This window comes from Cygnus olor, chromosome 6, assembly GCF_009769625.2.
Source record: "Cygnus olor isolate bCygOlo1 chromosome 6, bCygOlo1.pri.v2, whole genome shotgun sequence".
NCBI classification, from domain to species: Eukaryota; Metazoa; Chordata; class Aves; order Anseriformes; family Anatidae; genus Cygnus; species Cygnus olor.
Window position 1 is genome coordinate 2,246,970 of NC_049174.1, and position 22,074 is coordinate 2,269,043.

Genomic DNA, 22,074 nt, shown 5'->3' on the forward strand with positions numbered 1-22,074 from the left:
GATAACAGATTGGAAATTAGAGATGAGTTTGCACCAAAGCAGCAATGTTAGGGAAGCATAGAGTGTCATTATGCTTTGGAGCAGAAAAATAAGATTCCCTTCTGTGTCTTTTTAAATGTAAGTATATCTTCACCAGAGATAAATATCTTGGCTAATTGAATGGAGTGCAAAGATGAGCCAGAGAATCATTAGTATAGTCAGAGTGATTTACTTATGAGGAAGGATTAAAAGACTGAAACATGGTTTGTTTGGGAGACAAGAAGCTTGAATCTGGAAATGCTGAATGTGCATGAACAAAATGGAAATGGATTGTTTACGTAGGAATGTGAAGGTATGTGATTAAGGAAAAGATTTTGGGAAAATCTCTCGGACGTTAAGATGTATCAGTTATGAAAAAAAGGAATCAATAGAAAGCTGATGTTAACGGCCAACACAGAAAATCGCAAACTAGGTAATTCCTCACAGAAATATTTATACTGCTTGTTTGTACTATCTCGCTGAGGCAGGGAAAGGGGCTGGGTGGGAAATGGTCTGCCTGGTATTTCTATCTTGCCTTCTGCAGGTGCTTGCAAATTATGTTTCTTGTTTCTTCCCACAGCTCTATTTTTAGAGAACTTGTGCAGGCATGGAGCCTGACTGCCCTGTTTATATTCTTTTAGGACTACTTTATCAAAGTGTTGGGACTTCCTATTTTTAGCTACGGTGAACAGACCTGTTTTTAGGAGGAGTTTTGTACAGCAAGATCCTGCTTGTTTGTAAAGGTACCCATGAGTCCTTGGAACCTCCCAGAGAGCTCTCCTCATGACTTATGTGACCTACCTTCTCTACCTTCAGGCTTCTGGAGTTTTACAGCACCTACAAGGAACCCAGATCTTAAATTGTACTTGGGCTCCTAATGTGGAACATTCTCCAGGCTTAAATTTACTAAATAATGAATAATAAAGAGGTTTCATAAATTCCGCAGAGTTACTTAAGTGTTACTTATGTAAACTAGGTGACATATTTCAGGTTAAGTCTGCATCTTACACATAAATAACGGCAACAGTATGTTCTTGCTTAAAAAAGGTAAGGATATCTGTAAATCTAATTTAGTGAAAATTTTATGTACTCCCTGAAAGATTATTAATGAACTTACTTGATTTTTATTTGTCCTTCTACCTGGCAGATGGCACAGTACAGATGGTTCTGTATAATACCATCAGTATTTTTGTTAATTTGAATGAATGCTTTAATTTATAAATCATTTATACATCACATTTTGTCACTGTTGAATTAGTACTCAGGCTTCTTATTAAATATATTGTACCACTGAAAGAAACTGCAACAAGTGGCATATCTACTCTTTTTCTCTTTCTGACAGAGCCAATATCATAGTTTATTTCTTACGGAAAGGCTTGATAAAAGTCTTGCTTCCCTATGAGAGGCAGCGGTGCCAGGATCCCCTGCTGCAGGATTTGATTTTTGTAATGAGCGGGAGTTTGGTACCAGATTTTGATCTTACAGATGAGATCAGGATCTAGGCTTTTCTATATAGGCTGGAGAATATATATTTCTACTTTAGTAATGATCTAGGAGGAAGTCTCATGTGACAATGAAAGCATATGGTAGGTCTCAGTCACCCACTTGAAAAGATCTTCGGGGTGACTAAAGAAGAAATATTCTGGAATAAAAATTGCTGAATGCAACAGTAGGCAGATTCAAAGAAGAATCTGCAGCAAAATCAAATAGCTTGAAAGGTAAACTGCAATCCTCATGAGAACAGCTAACACGTACTGTATTTGTCCAGGTGAGATGTTTAATTTAAACATCTTTTTATTCATCTTTTTATTTAAAGAGTGATAAGTATAACAGGGGAAGTTCTTACACAACATGAGGGGTGTGCAATGAGGCCACTTCAGACCCCTTCATCTTGTGACTCCTCCTCAGCCTGGAGCTGAGAGGTCACTGAGGTGGTACAGGGACTGCCCTGGCCCTACCTGCTCTGCTAAAATATTTCTCCAGGGTCAGAACTGCTGCCTTTCATGCTCATATCGACTAGTTGTTTTGTTTGATTGATATTCACCTTCTTCATATTGTCTTTCATTGTGACAGGACTGATTTCAACAGTAGGTCAGGGCTGAAGTTGACAGAAATATAGAGAAGTTTCTCCTCTGCTTTCTTCCTATGGTCTGTCCCCTGGTATTCCCTGGTCATATTCCATCCACTTTTCCATAATCATAACTGATCACTTTTCTCATCCTGTCTCTTTATAATGCAAGTATGACTCTCAGCCTCTTTCCCACCCAACAAATTCTTGTCCTTGCCCAGTTCTCCAGTTACTTCTCTTTCTTCCTTCTTCTTCACGTTTACTTTACTCATTCATTATCACATAGTAATATCAGCAAGGATATTAACTCCTGATTCATCTGTTTCCAGGTCCTTCAGCTGACTCAATGAGTCTAAATTTTAGCAGCTTTTATTTACCCAAATGTAGCTGCAAATATCACTTCCCTGCCTTGCCCCTTTGATAATGCCTCTTCTTTTGTTGCATTTACCTCTCTTCTAATTCCCTCCTTTATAAAAAAAACAAGTCTTTGCTTGTCATCACCATGCACTTCATTACCTATCTCCATCTTACCAACTGTTTTTAAGTACTTTATGATGCTTTCTCTAGCCTACGATGCCATTCTTCCTAACCTTCTTGCTAAAGACTCAAACAAGCACATTAATATCTTCTGTCACAATATCTCCCCTTCAATCTGGAACAAAGTCCTCATGAAAAATCAAAGATCTTATATTTATTGGATTTGCCCATTACATGATCCCTCTCCAAACCTGACATTAATTTTCCCAATGTGCAGACACATTTGCTTATCTCACTGATAAAAATATTTTTACAATGTTCTCATGTTCTCCTTCAAAACATTAATTCTCTTTTATGTTTTGATGGTAAATATTAGGGGCAGTGTTCATCTCTTCCTGATTGGCATTTGTACCAAGGCAGCACAAGAAGGGAACAGTCCAGGCCACTGTCCTTAGCTGCTGTGATAAATATATATATTATTTTCAATTGTGGTATGGAATGAATGGATGTCATTTGATGTCACATGAAGCTGTAAGTGACCTTTGCCTACACTGGACACATCTGTGCTATTTCTTCCAATAATCTTCAATATTTCCTTCCTATTATTTGCTGGCTTTCAATTGCCAGTTATAATCTAAGCAAAACAACCTCCCAGTTCCATTATTTATTCTAAGATGTCGCTAAGTGGGAAAGTCCTTTTTCCCCAAACATGCATAAAACAGACTCATTTATGATGAGATTTAGTTGCAGTCTAAAAAGGCATAGCTAGTTCATGCCGTAACATATATTATTTTTCAGAGGGGAAAAACACAAGTCGTGGCATTTGCTTTAAATTCAGATTATTACATAAAATACACATCAATTAATCACAGGAGGGTTATGTAGGCAAGCTTTCCCCATTGTCATATATACTTTACATTTGCAGAGCCAAAGTGTCACTTCTAAACAATTTAAACCACAGTCCCATATGCTGAATTCAAGAAATCATTCCCTAATGAAAGTTAAATGAAAAACTCATTAATACCCAGTGAGGCAGAGGCGCGTATGAGGGACTCCCACTGGTTGATTTACTGTGGCATCTGCCATAGATATGGAAATATATGAGAGTTATTTTCAAGCCCATGAGTAGAGAGTAGGTAAATAATTATCTTGGGGTATGCTGTTGAGGGGCATTTATACCATACATGCAGGACTGCAAGCGGGAAGAGGTGCTGGGGGCTGACTCGGACACCTCAAAGACCCCTGGTAAGCTGTCACTGAGTAGGAAATCTCGTTATCAGGATCTGGATCGAGGTTTTGGTTATTTTGTTCACGTAATTATGACTTACAGAAACCTTTCCTTGTCATGCTTTACCCTCTGAAGCACAGTGGGACAGAAGGAGCTATTTCTGTGATCTTATGTACAACAATGCATGACCACCCACTGCGTAGTAAACAGTATTTTGTTAATAAGTCATTTGAAGTTATTTAGCCTTTGTGCTCATTTGAGTTTAATTGCATATATCTGAAAACTTATTTCAATGTGATCCTTAGAGAGGTAGCCAAGCAATGCTTACCAACAGAATTGTACTTTTAGAGAGCTTCATACATTTTCAGTTTTCCTTCTGATGTTTATTGCACTGGAAAATTTCATTACAAGCAATTGGCCAACATATATCCGACCATTTCTGTACCCGTGAAGTATCGCAATGTGCTAGAAAACTTCAGGAAAGCTGCAGCAGTGCTTGCCCTCCCCCCATCACTCAGCAGGCTAAAATGTAAAGCTCCACTGAGGAGAAGAAAAATAAGCCCTATACCTGATAGTAATAAGAATGAGAGCTAGCCCAGACATGAACAAATGTTGACACTTCTAGTGTGAAGAAAATATACTATTACAAAAGAAGTGTCATATATGGTTTCAGAAAGCAAACAAGCAAACAAAACTAACAGCACAGGATATGAATTTGTTATTGCATTCACAGCGTTATTGTATGGCTTCCTAAACTAATTTGTTGTTACCTGATGAAGAGAGAGTAAAAAAAACGTCTTATCTCTGGCATGTCACCTTTCATTAAAATAGTGTTTGTCTGAGATTCTGTTATTTGCAGTTGCTCATCTGTTAAATTAGAAGTTTTAATTCTTCACAGTTTGTCACCTTTTTAATTCTGGTCTGTTGACACATACTCTGCAATGCAGAAAAGGTTGAAAGTGAAATTTAAAAGAAAATTAGCAGAGATAGTAACTAAAGCATTGGTTCTTGGCTTTTTTGCAATGTATGTTAGATACGTCTGGGATCCTCAGGTAGATGGATACAAGTGGATGGTGCCACCATGATGCTGTGCATGTTTCTAGGTGATGAATCATATCTGCTTTAGGAAAACCCAGTGCCTTACTTTTTGAAAATTGGGAGTATATACACATTGAGGATTAAGCTGTTTTTTCAAATCTCCATTTACCTAAAGGAATGGAGTGAATCTGAACTACACTTGAAGGAGGCACTGTCAGTCATGTTTGCCTTGCAAACACAGTGTGCCCCTGTGTGCAATTTGAAGGGAATTTTGCCTCAGATGCTTTTATCTTTGCCAAGATTTTCCGGGAGCTGGTACAAATGTCCATCTGTTTTCCACAAACTGGTGTTCCCATACAGCACTGGCCAGGGGCTGGCGTTACAGCTTAATAAAAGGGTGTTGGATGAATTCTTCTCGTTTTGCATGAAGGAGATATTTCCTCATTCTGTGCAAATGCAAACATCTGCAACTACTGGAGTGAATGTACTTCAGTAACATGTTTGGTCCAGTGGCAGGTGAAGATACCAAAGGCTCCAATTTCACTATGTCTTTTGTGCATGGCTATACCCGAGACATTCCAATCTGGTATGGAAGCACAAACTTTTGCACCAACAAAACCCAAATGGAAAACAGACCACCTGTAAGTGTGTAGCACATCTGGCTGCATTGTAGCATCTCATCTTCTTCAAACTTTAATGACTGTTGGTGAAATGCAACAGAACACTAATTCCTGATAAGAAGGACTCATTTCTGAAAGTCAATCTGAAGCTGCTTCCTTGCATCTTTCCATTAAGTCCAGGGAAAGAAAAATAATCGAATCAGAAATGGGTTTCAGCTAGCTGGATAAGCATATGCATGAATGTGTGAAGTAATTACTGAAAATATAACTTTTGGGCATAATCGAAAGCCTGATCTCGCTGTAGACATAGCACTGCGTGTACAGGGCAAGAATGTGGTACTACCAACAGCAAAAAATACATAAAGGAAATGATGGGAGAAGAGAAAAAGACAATGGATTATTATTTTTTAAAGTTCTTGTAAATAAGCTGAAGCATACAGACAGTAAATGGAAGTGTAACCTGAAGTGCTTTATAGCCCTCAGTAGTCCTACAGCAGCTAGTCCTTTATTCACAGAACAGACTTATTGCATGGAAAATTCTCACAGTATCCATGTTCTCAGAATATGAGAAGAATGAGAGAAAAAAATAGAAATAAAGGCCTCACTTAAACACATAAATTGCACCAATTTAAAGGGTTAGGGATAAACAGAGGAGAACGTATTTAAATGTCCACTGGGGAGCTTCCACAATTCAGCTAAACTGACCTAGCTCACACCATTAGCTGACACATAAGTCTCTGTGGTTCAGGTCTCTTGCTCTTACTTTGTGCTTTGATGGCCAAAACTCTCACTTGTTCAACAGGAACTTTCCTTAAAGTATAAACTGAGATACTTTGAAATGATTTTGATGAAAAATGCGTAGAATAGAGATGCATGGAATAGAACAGTTTGACTATTTATTTATTTATTTTTTGTTAAGCATTTATACATCTACACTTTTCCTTAGTTTTGTCTGGTTTTGAGATGGAGTTAGACTGAGTAAGCCTCAGGAATGGGTGTACAAAAGCTATTTCCCTAACCATAACAAATATGGAATTTAATAACAATTACTACTGTGACAAAAATAATTGTAATGCTACTTCTGACTTCATTATTTATATGCTTTTCCTGTCATAATGAAGGATCAGATTACCTCCCTAAAATACATGCTTCTGGCAAATAGAGAATAGGTCATGTTCATCGGCTGCATTACCAATTGCTTACTTACAGCCACACTCAAAATACTCATTAGGTGTTTAAAACGCATATAATGTGCTACAGTGGGTAGCTAGCTACCAGCCAGATGTTTCCTGCTCACACACACACACAAAAGAGAAAAATCTATGGCAGTGGGAAAAACAATAACCATCTTCTGTCCATAAATTTAAAGTTAGGGAAACTGTAATCTTTGAGCTAGATTTATTATTTACTTTGACTGTAAATTTATTCATTTACTATACTTTAAAAACTAAACACTTTAAATAAGTAAAATGAGAAGGACATTACTGATTTTGGTGGGAATCTCTGTACAAACAAGATTCAAAACATTGATTCAGTAATCTAGTAATCAAGGGAAACTGGTAGTTGCATTTCCTGTATGGTGGCTTAAAACCCTTCTTTACTCTCTTACTAAACTAGTAGAATGGCAAAATATATACTTTGTGATAAATTTCATCATCTTAATGTTTTCTTTAGTATTTAAATAAAATTGAAGTTTCAATGTGTGTAGTTTCTTAAATAGGTAGAATACATAATTTTATTATGACTGGAGTTATGCCACAGTGCTGATAAGATTAAGCAAGAAGCTTCTCCTATGACTCCTGAATTTATTTACTTTGATTTAAAATTATAAATGGTGCTTATCCAAGACCTTAGGCACCATAACACACCATTAACATTACAATAAAGTCTCAGCAGTATGAAACTAATCACTCAGTCCGACAGACTCCTACAGAGATTCCTTCTCATTCTTTCCTTATGGGAAGAAGAACCTCAACCCTACTCCCAGAGCATCCTCTAAAAAAGACTGAAGCCACTCCAGTTAGAAGTAATTCAAAGTGTGGGAAGAAAGCAATTTTAGAAACCTCAACTTTTATAGGAATGACTTGTTACATGTTTCCCTGCTTTTTATGGTGTGGGGTAAGTGTGCTTTGGGATCCCAGTTGTCCACTGTTAAATATTTTTTTCTTTGAAATTGTGACTTGGAAAGGTCTTCTCTGGGACAGCTTGCTGAGCTAACTGGACAAATAGTGTGATTTGCCATGGCATTGGTGTTCTGCTCATTTGTGAGCATTTGCATGAGCAGATGTTTTGTTGGAATATACGTTCCAGTCATCCAGCATGGAGGTTGTAACAACATCCTTTACCACAGATGGTCACATGCATCCTAAAACTTGGTATATATTTTGGATAAATTTATTATTTGGATTCCATTATACAAGTCAGTCAAAAGAAATGTCACTTTGGGGGTATTAAATCACAGCTATTAGTTATGTCTATGCCACTGATTTTCTGAAAAAAAGGTTTTCTTCCACCCTTACATCCATTTTCCAGTTAATTGTCTGAATCAGATGAAAACAACAGGGAAATCTACAAAATCTATGATAGGAGCAGGATTAGATTTCAGTTGTATTTCCTTAAACTTGCTATCAGATTGCATTGCCCTGTGGGAACAGTTTAAAGAGCTGCATATATGAAGACAGGTCAGAATTTGGGCTGCTGATGAGCAGGGTACTCGTCTCACAAAACCTTCTATCTTTGCTGAATAGTTTTTTAGACTTCACTCAGGTAGGGAGGGTGCCAGGATGAGTTTTTAGCATCAGCCAAGTGAAAGAGAAAATCCCAGAAAGAAACAACGCTCTTCCTTCTGAGGCAGCCTTGCCGCATCTGGTCCCTTTTTACCCCCAAAAAGAAGGAAACGGATCAAGGGAGCCACAGGGTGGTGCTGATATTTCATTCCTGATACTTCCAGCATTTGATTCCTTCAGAGGCTGCCTTCTCTCAGCATTGGCTGAGCCAGAGTTGTTTTGTTAATCATAATCATCACTAATTTCCCTTCCTGCTGATAACTGCATGGTAGTTTTGCTGCTGTCACTCTATAGTAATGAAATGTCATTGCAGGTGGTACCAAATGTGGCAAAGTTAAACAGTGGGGACAAACTGTCTTCTCGGTTACAGCAGTTCGATGTCATGGATTAATTTCAGAGGAGGTGCCTCTGTTTTCTCAGGGAGGTTCCTTTTTGCTCTTGTTCAAAGGGTATTGCATCAATGGTCTATTAATTCTCACCAGCTTGGTCTTTCAGTGGAGGGTAGGACAGAATTTGTGCCATACTTGGCTTATCATTCCTTGCTGACATGTTCTTTTCTAGGAACCATATCCAAAGGAGATGACAGCAACCCAGACTGTTGAGGCAGCCTTGGCCTGCTGCATGCTGTGACTGGGTGAGAGAATGCACTTTGCACGTCTTCCCCACCTTATGCGAGTGAAGGAAGCAGAGGAGGAGCTGTGCCCCGAGTCACAGCTACCTCCCAAATGATCTTGTGTGCCAGATCCCATATCTGCACTGAGTCCAACAGCTCTGTTCAGCACTTGGAGGGTAACTTCAGTTAACAGATGAGGTCAAGGCAACCACAATCTGCTCTTAGAAAACTCGAGCACAGGAAGGAAAAAAAAAGGAAAAGAAAAAAATAAATAAAAACTATGTGTCATGGAGTTGCAAAGCAACATTTATGGTCCTGATATTAATTATCTCATCTCAAATGATTTCCCCAGGTACTTAATTTCTGAAGGAGTCATTCCTATGGCAAGCAATGTTTTAAGGGAAAAATTCACTGCACTACTTTTATCATAGTCACCACAGCATGGAATTATTTCAAATGAATTTCAAGTGCTGGTTCATCATGGCCACTGTGGGAATAATATACCAGGGGACTCTATTTCCTCAGCAATATTGCTCACTAGCTTCTGAGCAGAGAGAATGTGCTTCTAATGGTGCTGTAGAAGCCTCCTGGGCCATTTTATGGAGCCATTGCATTCAATCTATGCTTAGAAAAATATTGCTCTCTTGCAAAGCAAATAAAACCAGGAAAAAAAAGCTTGTAGTGAGACCATATATCTTTTTTTTCCAATCTTCTATGCAGATCAATAGAAAGTGTTCAAGTTGATTGAATGTTATAATTCTTTGCCCAGTTCAGATCAAAACCATAAAACTTAATACACTGAAAGAGTCACCCAATCTTGCTTTAAATGTCAAACTTTTTTCTTTTGTAATGTATTAATTAATCACACAGTCTACTTGGTAGATAGGAACCATCATTTACATTCCCATTTGCACAATGTGTGAGAGTTTGTTAGGTGAAATCACATTTTATAACTGTTTTGAAGTTTCATTTTGATGAAAGAGCTTGAAAGTTCACTTTCTATATCCTTAGATCAGAAGATTACAGCCTTCATAGCAAATGCATCCTGCACAGGTCTACAGTATTGTGGAAGCATTACTGTGTGTTCCATAGAACATAGTAAACACAGAACCTCATCTTTAAAATGTTGGTGAAAAGCTTTGTCACAAAAATAAAGGGCCAACACTCTCCTTTTTTAGGTATTTTGAAGAACAAATTTACAAGCATCAGTAAGAAGTGTTATAGGCATAGCAGAACCTAACTTGGAGAAAAAATGGGGCTGGAAGACCTCTTGCAGAGTAAGATCTGGTTGGCAGAAAGAAGGGGAGAAGTTACTGAGTAGGTGAATAAGATGTTTCCATACACTGAGTAAATACACAGCTGCTGAAAAGGTGCACATCCAAAGTCCATAGTCCAAAAATTCACTGGAGAAATGTGTTCATTTCAGTGGTTCTACAATGTAAAGGTCTCTAGGCCTATGAAATGGTTACTGTAGACAACCATACTTTATCCCACTTGTATCTGTTAAGAATGGCAGAAAGCTTCTGGTTAAGTTTGAGCTCTTCAAAGCTATGGCTCTACCTTAGAGCAGCAAGCCCCTCTTCATTCCTGTGATTTTCTCTCCCAGTCCTTGCACTCCTTTGATACTAAACACAACTCTCTTATGGTTACCTGAGTTCACAATATCTTTCCTTTAGTGGCTATTTAAAGGAAAGATACTGTCCTCACCACAGCACCCATCAAATCAAACCCTGTGTGGGATTGCATCTGCTTCATGATTGTTTATACTGTGGTCTGCTCTCAAAATTGACTGCTAAATAACTGGGCTATTTTTGATATTAAAATAATAATATTTGGAAGATGTTGTGTCATTTCCATGTCTTTGGAGGGGCAGGAAGTCTGTGTTATAACTCTTTTGGGAGGGTCAGATGCTGTGGTCTGTCTGACATGGAGCAATGTGGCAGCAGTTCAAGAATCTCCCTGTCCTGTTTCCTCAGAAAAGGTTCCATTAAAAATCTTAGTTAAAAACCCCTATTAAAAGCTTTCAGGAAGAAATGTGCCCTGTGTGGCCCCCCTGAAGCCTGATGAAGCACCCACCAGAGTGATTTGCAGCTCAGGGACGCACAAATCCATGGTGGATGTTAATTGTCATCCTGGCAAAGTCTCTTCCCCTTTTTTCTCATGGTGAACATTTTATGGGCAATGAACCACAGGAAATAACTGCTACTGATTATAATGAAAATGCTGAATCCTCTTAAATTATGGCATCAGGCAGGAGCAGCACTGATGTAATTACTATGTTAATGATCAAGTAATATTTAAGTACTCCTGTGTGATTTTCTAGTATTTTTTAGTACTCATCTCTAATGTCCTGTGGAGGGTTTAAGAGCTGTTGCCATTCTCCTGCTGCGTCCCCTTGCAGAGAGTTTGATAGCTGCTGCTAGCCCTGGTTAGGTCTCACAGCAGGGGCCTGGGCTCCTGTTGCTATACTGCTCTTCCTCTTGCGCATTGTGTTGAGGAGTTGCCCATAATCCCCTCCACGAGCCCCTTAGATGCCACTGTAGGGGTCTAAAGAGGCACCAGTGTTGTGATTAGGTTAGGTCTTTTGAGAGGAGACAGTCTCTAACTACTCCTTTTCCTGAGACCTTTTACTATGAAGGCAGGGCCTGGAGACAAAAGGCAAGGAATCAGCAAGGCCAATTTTGCAAAGAAATCACTGAAGCCTCATGCCCACTGTTGGAAGAAATGGGTTAAAAGCAGAAGACTGGCAAGGAGGATGGAATAACAACAGAAGACTGGCAAGGAAGGTCATAAATATGCTCAGGTGACCTTGCAGCTGGGAATACGCAAAGCCTGGAAAGTAGTAATGTAGAAGACACATATCATACCTATTGCTGTTCATCCTCTGTGCATTTGACAAGTAGCACATCTGTGTATAGATAACATAGGTGTTTGGTAGACTTGGAGGCACCCTGTCGACATCCTTGAGCTCCCTGCCTTGGTACAGAGAAGATCAAAAATGCAATGAAGATCACAGCATGGTGGTAAACTATGTCTGCGCAAACCCTTCATAAACAGGAGGTCAGTGATCTTCCAGCACAGACCAAGCTTAGCAGTGCCTGCATCCCAGTTTGTGTGCCTCTGGCTGGGTGTTGCTTTGGGGTTCCTTTGGCTGGTAAGGTAGCAAAAATAAATTTAATCTTCGTGTTTCAGCCATGGGCCTATGGTTGTCCCTGCTGCCTGCCTGTGCTGACACGCACTGATACTTCTGAACTTCTGCTACACTACATGCAATTCTTGATGCATCTTTCAAAAACTAGCAGCCACCAATTTTTAATGAAGAGTATTAATGTATCTAGATACATTTTTGGGGGTGGAAAAATAGAATGCAGCTGTGATTTGAACTTGACAGCTGCCACACCTGCCACAAAGCTACCTTAACACCCTTTACCTAGCTGACAACTTTGAGCTGGAGACTAAAAATTATTTACTCAGAAAGGATTACACAGAAGTTACTAAAATCTAAACTTTTTAGTTCAATATTGCTTAACTTATTCATCAGTGACTTGGGTTAGAGTGCCTCCTCAGCAAACTTGCTGATGGTGCAAAACTGGGAGGAGTGGCTGATACTTCAGAGTGCTGTGCTGCCATTCAGAGGATCTCAACAGACTGGAGAGATAGGCAGAGAGAAACCCCCTGAAGTTCAACAAAGGCAAGTGCAGGGTCCTGCACCTTCTGTTTTGTTTTACATAAGAAAGCTCTCCCCAGGTCTAGTGATACAGTAATAGAATTGCAAATCCCAACAGCAACAAATCCTACAATTGGAACATGTGTTACGGAAGTTCACTTTTAAATCAGTGCTGTAAGGTACTAGACCTGAGCATTTTTATTTTTTACTGCTTATGATCAGAAACAATGTTTGTGGTTGGGTTGCCACAGCTGTTGGACCACATCTGTGGGTAAGAACCTCCTGCACTGGCCATTACTTTTGTTATTTTGTAATGCAAAAAGTGCCCTCCAGCACAGATTATCTATATTTCCACTGTGCTATTGTTTGACTGGAAAAAAGTAACCCTAAATTTTCCACATGTGTGGAATCCTTTGTTCATTTCTTTGTATTGTGAATATTCTACCCAGGGAAACTGCATGATTCACACATCTCATGTGTGTGGGGCTGAGGGCAGTGCCTGTCACTTGAGGGCATGGCTTGCTGCAGAGGTGGTGGCCCAGAGTCCTTTCTGTCTCAAACAAGTCCTGTTTCTCAAAGGTTTGTGAAGCTATCCTGAGCTTGGCTCACTGTGACTGTTTATACAAAGAAACAAAATAGTGTGAGTGCTGTGACCTATCATTGCTTTTCTGGTTCGATAAAGCAAACTACAGCCCCGTGAGCGAACCCTGACACCTGGCCGATACCAACTCTGGCAGAACAATAGAAACGTGGGACAAAACAGCAATCTTTTGCCTGATACACAAGGAATAAATGGAAGGAAGATGGAACAAAGTGAATCAAGGATACAGTTTGTGAAAGAGGCTATAATCTCTAATTTCACAGTTTAATCATTACTTACTAAGCTGAGAACAGAACAAGAGATGTTAAGGAGCAGGCCCATAGCCCGTCCCTAGGCTGAAGAGTCTAAGGAGGTTTAGGGCTAATTAACATTGGCTGGAATACTCATTGCAAGCTGCCCTGCAGCATTTCTGCCCTCCTTCCTCATCTGCAACTCTTCTGTCCCTGTTTGATACAACTATAGCATTTAGTGACCCTGAGGGCACCCAGGTACACAACATCTGCCCTGAACAAGAAGGATGGAGATTTTCCCATGAGAATGAGAAACAGAAGGCAGAGAACAAAAAGCAACGGAAATACAGTGTAAGAAAGATCAATAGCATTGTGAAAAATGTGAAAAAGAGAAAGAAAGAATCAATAATAATAATGTAGGTTTGAAATTCAAGAGCAGGAAGAGGTTAACTGAGAAGTTTAGGAGTTTAGTGAGAAAATAATCTAACAGGCTTTCTTAAAGCCTTGTATCTGTGAAAGACTGAAAACCTGTACTTTAATAGTTCAGCAAGGATGTTTATTACATGCCAAAGCCATAGAGGAGAGAAACTGTTCTGAGGCCAAGAAACCGTTATTCAGACTTCCAGTTGTTCCTGCTCAAGTTGAGCAGCTCCACCACATCACACTTCCTTTGTAGTACGTGATGTAGCTGGAAGAGTACCTGGGTCTTATCATGCATGTGTTTACCTACAGCTCCACCTTTTTTAACTCCTTGTATGCCTTTGATCAAACAGAATTTTGCTAGACATTTGACATGCCACATTACCCTCCTTCTCTGATGATTCTCTTCACAGCTGTCAGATGTATAGAGGTTGGCAGGAATTTCTGATGAGTGATATGAGTTGCTTCTCTGTCCTCTGCAGGCCAACACAAGCACGTCCTGGAGGAATAAGCGTCCCCAAAAATCAGGTGACCAACACACCAGACTACAACCAAGATACCTGTGATATACATATATATATATATAATAGCCAATTTGAGGACAAATATTTGAGAATGATAAACAACAAGCAGAATTAGTATTGCTGTAGTTAGTCAGAAGTATATTTCTCTAATGACAGACAAATACATGGCCAGATTTCAGTGTTGGAGGCTTTCCCCACTAATGCCAATTCAGCAATAGGATTCTTAACTGCTTGTTTGTAAATGTGCATCACTAATTTTGATTTTCAACCAGTAATCTCAGCCTAAGCAGAGACATGCGTGTTCTGCACAGATTCTTGAATCTTCTTGTCTGTTTTAAAGGAAACAGCTCAATCCTTTACATTAAGCAGATTTTGTAAGGATTTGTTCAGCACTAAAAAGACACCTATTTTAAGTAGCAATATGAGTACAAAATTTTGCATTTTAACAACACGACAGGAGGTCCATAAGCATATTTCAAATGATATTTTAATAACTGATGCTTAAATACTTTTAAAGAAACACCGTAATTAGATGTGTCTTTTCGAACCTTTCAGTTAAAGAATTGCATGCTAATGTAAAGAAAAACAGCTTTTCACTAAACAGTTTTTGCATTCATTAGCTGAGATTAATACACTTAAGTAGTTACTATTCAACTAAAACATTCAATAATGAATCATTATAGCAATATTAAATTCCTAGGGCCAAGTGCTGCAGCTTGTACTCCTGCAAGTGGACAAAGTTCCTGCTGACTGAATGAGAGCTTTGTATGTGAATCGTAGGACTTGCCTCAAAAGTAGCTTGAAAAACTAATCAGGAAAAAATTACACTGTGCTGCAGCTGAGCTTGAAAACAGACATTTCATGTCTTACCTATTACCTGTATAAGCCATATACTTGCATTACCTCTACATATTTCTCCTGCACAATTCGTAATGTTTACAACAGGTAAAAATGGAACACCTAGTTTAACTTAATGACATTCCAGAAAATAATATTTAGATGCCTATTTAAGGCATCTTAACTTTGGGAGTTAAGTACTCACAGGAACTAAGGTAGCTCTGCAGATCTTGCCGTTCTCTATACTTTTTTCTTAATATGGCCTAGTTCTTGAATAAGAGTAGCATTCAGGTCTAAAGAAAGGATGTTAAAATCACTCAAATTAAAATAAAATCCATTAAAACTAGTGAAATACTGAGCTCAACGGACTTACAAGAGAGACTTACACAGAATTTATTTCCCAAATAGAAATTTTCTTCATTTTAAAGAAGTAAAATTAGCACCTTGCCTTTTGTTTTTTTTTGTGAACTGTCTTTAAAACTGTTGGTGATTGGGTAAAATATTTTAATTTCTAACGTTAACTTCAGAAGTCTTATGGATAAATTAAGAAATATTTTCATTCAAAATGCAAAGATGCTCTGTAAAAAACCCAGCAAATATATTTTCCTATTGTTAAAAATTTCTTTTTTTTTTTTTTTTTTTTTTTTTTTTTTTTTTTTTAGTTACAGAATTTTGAATATGGAGACAAATCCAAAGCAGTTGTTGAATTTTAACCACAGCATCTTAAGGTAGCTGAGAAAGTTAAAATGACCAGGCAAATATATAGCAGTACTTGTATGGAATTCCATTTAACAATTTGTACTAAACTTTATTGACCACATGTGAAGTCTTTTTATTAAGTAGCCCATGTTGCATCTTCTTCCTATGACATCTGTTACACTGTCCCAAACATTTTTATTGGATCAGTATTAGATATAGGACTTTTAGATTTTGTTCTTTTGTATCCTTTCTGAGCCATTAAGATGGTGCTCAGACATCTCCTACATCACTTGTTTGCAAGCATTAGCTTTTCAGCTTTAAAGCACAAATATTGTACTTTCTGCTAAAGTTGAAGTGAGAAAAATATGTATACATAGATTTATTGTTCTTGTGAGACTTGAAGCTAATAATTTGAATTCGAAAAAAGTACTCTATCCCTTTTAAAGTTTAATACTTGTAGTTAAGAACAATTTGTTATAGCAATAGTCCTTGAAACGTTCAAATGCTTTTGAGACTTGGGCCCTGAATTACCACTTTACAAAAAGGAACTACTCTTTTTTTTTTCCTTCAGACAATGTTGTTTGGGAGTTCAGGCTGCACAATCCACAAATGCCTCAGTGTGGCTCCCAAGTGGAGTTTGTGCTTGTTATTTAAATTAGTGTTTTTGAGCTTGTTATGTAGAGTGGCATTTGAGCTCTCTCAGCCTAGAGCTCTACAAGGTGAATGACTTGCAGAAGGACTCCATGGTGTTCTTTTCAATTTACCTTTAATCTCCCTCAAGCCTTAAAAAAAATCAGTTTCACTATAACAAGAGTTTAGCCTTTAACATGCAAAGCTCACAAGCCCTTAGTCTCCAACAGGCCAATTTAACAGGAACAAGAAAAAACATACAACAAAGTTATTGTGTTAAGCCTGCAAGTGCACTGCAGTCAGCGGAAATACTTGATTGTCTCCAAACACGACATTGGAAGCTTATACCTAAAAGGATGTATATATATAAATATATGCATGGATATATATATGGAGATGGACGTATCTGAGATTGAGTCCTGCCAGGATTTACTAAACTCTAGGAAAATGTAATGAAAAAGATTTGATTTCTAACCATGAAAAGACTTGGAGAAACCTTCTGGAGAAGAAAGGCACCAACCACACTGAGGGGATGCATGAACTGCATCCATCATTCATGCATCCCCTCAGCACAGTTTGCTGTAGGACCTCCCACGACATTTTGATCAAGTTCACTTGGTGAGGTTTTGAGAAATATCTGGCTTTTGTTCTCCAGTAAAATAGTTAATAATAGTTTCCTTAATATCCAACGTTAATGAATCTCAAAGCACAGCTTGAACAGTTTGCATGCCTACTGTTAAAAAGCAATGGGGAAACTGAGGCCCCAGAGCTATAGTATGCCCAAGGTTACACAGCATGTCAGGTCTGCTGTATTCTGGTCTGTTGTTTTGCCTGTCAGCCACCTCATCTTAAACAAGTCCACTACTTGTAGTAATCATTACTTCTTTGGTAAGGAGATTGTGTTGGTATTCCTTAAAAAAGGAGCTCTGCCAGTGTGCTGCTGCACACTGAGTACAGGTATAAAACCAACTGCTAGCTGTAAAGGGTAGCTGCTGAAGATAGTAGCTCTCTAGTCATCTGGTCAAATCTCACAATGTTTTTGCAATGTTTGTTAAAATTAGGCATCGTAATTCAGAGATGCTTTAAAAAACAAGAGACACTTTTTTCTGTTCAGCTATGAATACATATACACCATTAGACAACTGTTTTAGAACTTGTCATAGCACAATGGTGGGAGTAATAACCAACTCTGGTTATCCATTTAAGGCATGGATGGGATTTGGTTCAGTCTGACTGCATATTATGTAAGGTTTAAAGTAGTTATGAAGGAATGGATAAGTCACAGAAATGTAACAAAGTACACCACTGATATACCAAGGACAGCTGTGGCAAAGCATGCTACCACCTTTCTTCAGTGGGAATTATTCTGTGGGCTTGTGGAAAACTAGAGACCTAACTTCTCTGTATTCTGCTAACACCGCTGATACATATCTCATGAGACTGTGTGGGTTAAGCTAAAGAACATCACAAGAATAGCAAGGAAGGTAAGCTTCTAGCTAATGAAAAGCTAATGATAAATTATATAAAGTGGGATTAACTTTGTTGCAGAAAAGTTATTAGTAGAGGGGTTGACCTTGCATTAGATCTCAGTCAATATTTTCATTAATTATGTGACAAAGTAAAAACATGTTACCGAAATTACTAATTATATGAAGCTGAAAGTCTTCAACACAGGAAATAAACATCAGAAGGATGAGGAATACACTTAGGGAGATGAACATAATAAAAAAGCTTCTTTTTCATCCTAGAGTAAATTTAGAAAAATGATAATCTTGTTCAGGATTGCTCAGTTTGGTTTTATATTTCAGGCTCTTTAAAACAATGCTCCAGAATCGCGAATTCCTAAAAAGTCTTAGGCTGAAGTATTTTGAAGCACTAGCTCATATTTAAAAGGTCATGTGTGATCTCTGGGGATCTAAAAGTACAAGCTATGACTTTAAGAATTAGGAGATGTTTCCTAGAAACCAGATACATCACTACCAGCACACCATATCAGCAAGCAAGGTTGAGTAGCTAAAGAGCAGCTTGCAAAATGCTTAGCTAGTTAGAACTATTTTGGCTCTTAAAACTCAGTGTATTTACAGGTTTACCACTCATTTGATGTAGTATGAATCCACCCCAGCCTGCATTTTCTAAGGGGCATAAAAACCCTACAGCCTTACACAAAGCCTACCAAACACTTGTAGAGCTCCATCCTCTTTATGCTAACTCTAACCAGCAGATCTTTCTTCTACAAAACATGAAACAGCCTTATGCTCTCCTTTTATGGACAGGAACTAATTAGGTTCAGGTCCAGCTGATTGCATTAATGTGGGAAATATTCACCTGGAAATCTGAAACCTCTTATAGTTCTGTACTGGCTGCACCGACAGGCAATATGGTATAGGCTGTGTGATTATTATAAAAATACTAAACATACAAATTATATTGTTAAAAAAAAGTGACAGGCCTTGCAATAAACCTGATGCAGATCAACGATCATGCTCTCATTCACCTGTGGATACTATGGCAGAATGCAATCCATACAGAGTCATAGAGACAAAAGCCTAGAGAAATATTATGGTGGAATTACAGACTCATCCTAAAGAACTATTATCTGTTTGTGTCTACTCGTCAGTCTGAACTTAAGGCCAGAGTTCATTAAAATATTATTAGACTGATGCACGTAAAAGAGGAGAAAAGCATACCTACTTGAAGTTACCCACTCAAACCAATGCATTGAAAATTTTCTGCATTATTCCTGGCAAGTTTTTAGTTACAACAACAGCCGTGTCTAATATATTGGAAGGTCAGTAAGGGAACTAATAAAAGGCTACTATTGATCAGGCATGTGCCTTGTAATAAGAATCTGCAATAATTTGAGTAGCAATAATAGTTTCTAAGAGAATTGCCACATACATAATACAAGTGATTTCTAGTATTTTCTGCTCCCTGTGGGAGGACGGTCATATATTACTGGAATTTGCTGCATAATGATTCACAAGCAAGGCAGTTCATAGTCCCAAATCAATTCTTATCTGTCTTTTTAGGATCAAGACTGTAAGTGATTAAACTTAAGAGTAGATATGAGTATATGCTACTCCTACTCTTAAAAAAAATTGTGAAAGCTCTTTAATACAATTTGGCCATACTTTATTCTTTCCCCTTCATATTCCCCATCATATTTTATTCTTTCCTCTTCAGGTTTCCTGGGCTGCCAGATGGAGGTGATCTCTGTAGACAACTCCACTGAACCCTTAAAGACTTTGCACCAAGTAGGAGATGAAAACAAGAGTGATTAAAACTCACAAAAATATTTAATGAGAATGCACTGATGAAATGGGGAGAGCAATGGACACTCAGTCAAAAAATGCACAAGCAACTTACTTAAATGCAGATCACAGCCATCACTCCTTCCCAAGAAATCACTGTCCCACATTATATGCTGTGTTTCTTTCCTTCTCTCTTGAATAGATTTAGGTTTCCCTGTGATTTTGTTAGCCTTCAAATGATGAAGAAATAGAGTAAAAATAGATCAGCTGTAAACTTAACTATTAAATTGACTATGCTTGTATTGACAGTGCTGATAAAGAGCCCATATCTACAATGAAGCTACTATATTAAATTAATGATCCAGCTACTGTACAGCAGTAACAATGTATTTTAGTTATAGAATTTTTGATTGGCTGAATAAAATAGCTTATTTACTTGTAAATACTTTAATAGACACAAAAGCATTCTAAATGACTCATATAATGATCTCAAGAAATGATGGGATGTTCAATTCTGAATCTCTTCATGGAGAAAAGTTAATACAAGTATGACAAGAATGGGTACATTTAGCAGCAAGATGACAGAATAAGATTCTAATAAAACAATTAATATTCATAATAATGGTAATTTTCTTCTTCTTACAGAAATATTCCTGAAATATATTATTTGTGGTGTCACTCCTATTATGGATATTTTTGTGGCTGATGTACAGACAAAATTCATTAACTTAACCTCCCATCATTCCAAACTGGCATCCTAACCTTGATTTTTCTATTCCCTCATGTATTACACTCGCATGTATATTCTACATTTAGTACACCTGGCTGTATGATATTTCCTTTGGCTGTTGTATTTTGCCAATAACAACCACCTTTTAACGTCTCTGGTAGAAATGATATGTGTAATTATGCTATGCACACCCATACATATTTATATCTATGCAGAAAAAAATGTTTAAATAAACAGTTGCCAGTTTAACTGAGAAATTCATACACTTATTTCCCAGAAAATACTCTGACCCCCTAATAACAGTTCCTTCCATGTCTCACAACTGTAGAGCACCACAAATACATTAGAACACATAATTTTTATTCTACTTTGCACACTGCTTTTACATAATTGCAGCCTTCACCCTTCTCAAAAAATCCCGAGTGGGGCAATACCCACAGACTCCCATGATTTTCACTGAAAGCTGGATCATGGTGTTTAAGCCCAGCCCATGGTGAAGGTGCTAAGGGACAGATGGTCCCCATGGGGCTGGAGAGACCCAAAAAAAGCTTTCAGTGAACCTGCATTTCCCTGCCCAGAGGGGCTATGAGCCTAACACAGGACTTTTTGTGGGGTAAGAAATTTTGCAATTGCTTCAGCAACATAGCTTGGGTGCCCTGAGGTGTTTTTGTATATGTTAGGAGACACTTGGAAATAATTTTTAGTTATTTGACAAGCACCAGGAGGTGGAGCTCCAGACTATGCAGCATAATTTCTTGGTGTAGGAGCAATGAAACATGTTATTTCTGCATGGCTAAATGCTTCTTTCTTTTCAGCTCATCATTTACAGGATTTCTTTGAGTCAGCTCTCTACTTAAGGGTATAAACTGCTCCTTCTTTGAAGCACTGTATTAACCCGGGGAGCATTTGCTAATGTTTTCCTTCATTGATCTATAGACTAAGTCAGGGAAAAAAAAGTCTGGATATGGATAAATCTGAACATACATTGATTTAGAATATTGGGGGTGGGGGATAACAGGGAAAAAAAAAAGTCTGGATATGGATAAATCCGAACATACATTGATTTAGAATTTTTTGGGGGGAGGGGGGGGGATAACAATGGTAATATACAGTAATCTTAATTTTATCATCTACCCACACATTTCACCTGAATTTATGGAAATGCTCTAAAAAGAAAAATTCCTTGGAATATACCAATGAAAATATGCTATCAGGTACTTTCTTACTAGTTCACTTTAGAAAATAAAATCACAGATTTATTTACATAATAGCATAGTTGTTAGAAAGGGGAGAAGGAAAACATCATTAAAATTCTTCTATGATGTAGTCTTAACATTCCTTCACTGGTGTTTCAGAAATTCTGTATTTTGCAGGCTCAAATAATTTCTGTCCATATTTAATCACTACTATGGAAAAAAGTAGTTGATTTTTTTCTAAGTGGTTAGCTTTCTGCGGAGCTCTCTGACAAATGGCCAGCTATGGATATCTAAACAGACAACTACTCCAGAATGTGAACTGAGAATGCTGCTCTGATAAATGACTTTAAAAGTGAACCCTCCATGAAGCAAAAATGGTTCAGTTCTGGTTCAGCCTCCCACCTCATGAGTAGCCTGATATGGCAATTAACCTTGTTTTTA

The 22,074-nt window shown here is 38.0% G+C and overlaps 1 long non-coding RNA gene across 1 annotated transcript in view; it reads right to left on the reverse strand.

The window, feature by feature from the left end:
• The window catches only part of LOC121072351, a 51,795-nt gene that overhangs the window by 3,491 nt on the left and 26,230 nt on the right, over positions 1–22,074 (reverse strand). The gene's annotated exons all lie outside the window — the stretch shown is intronic.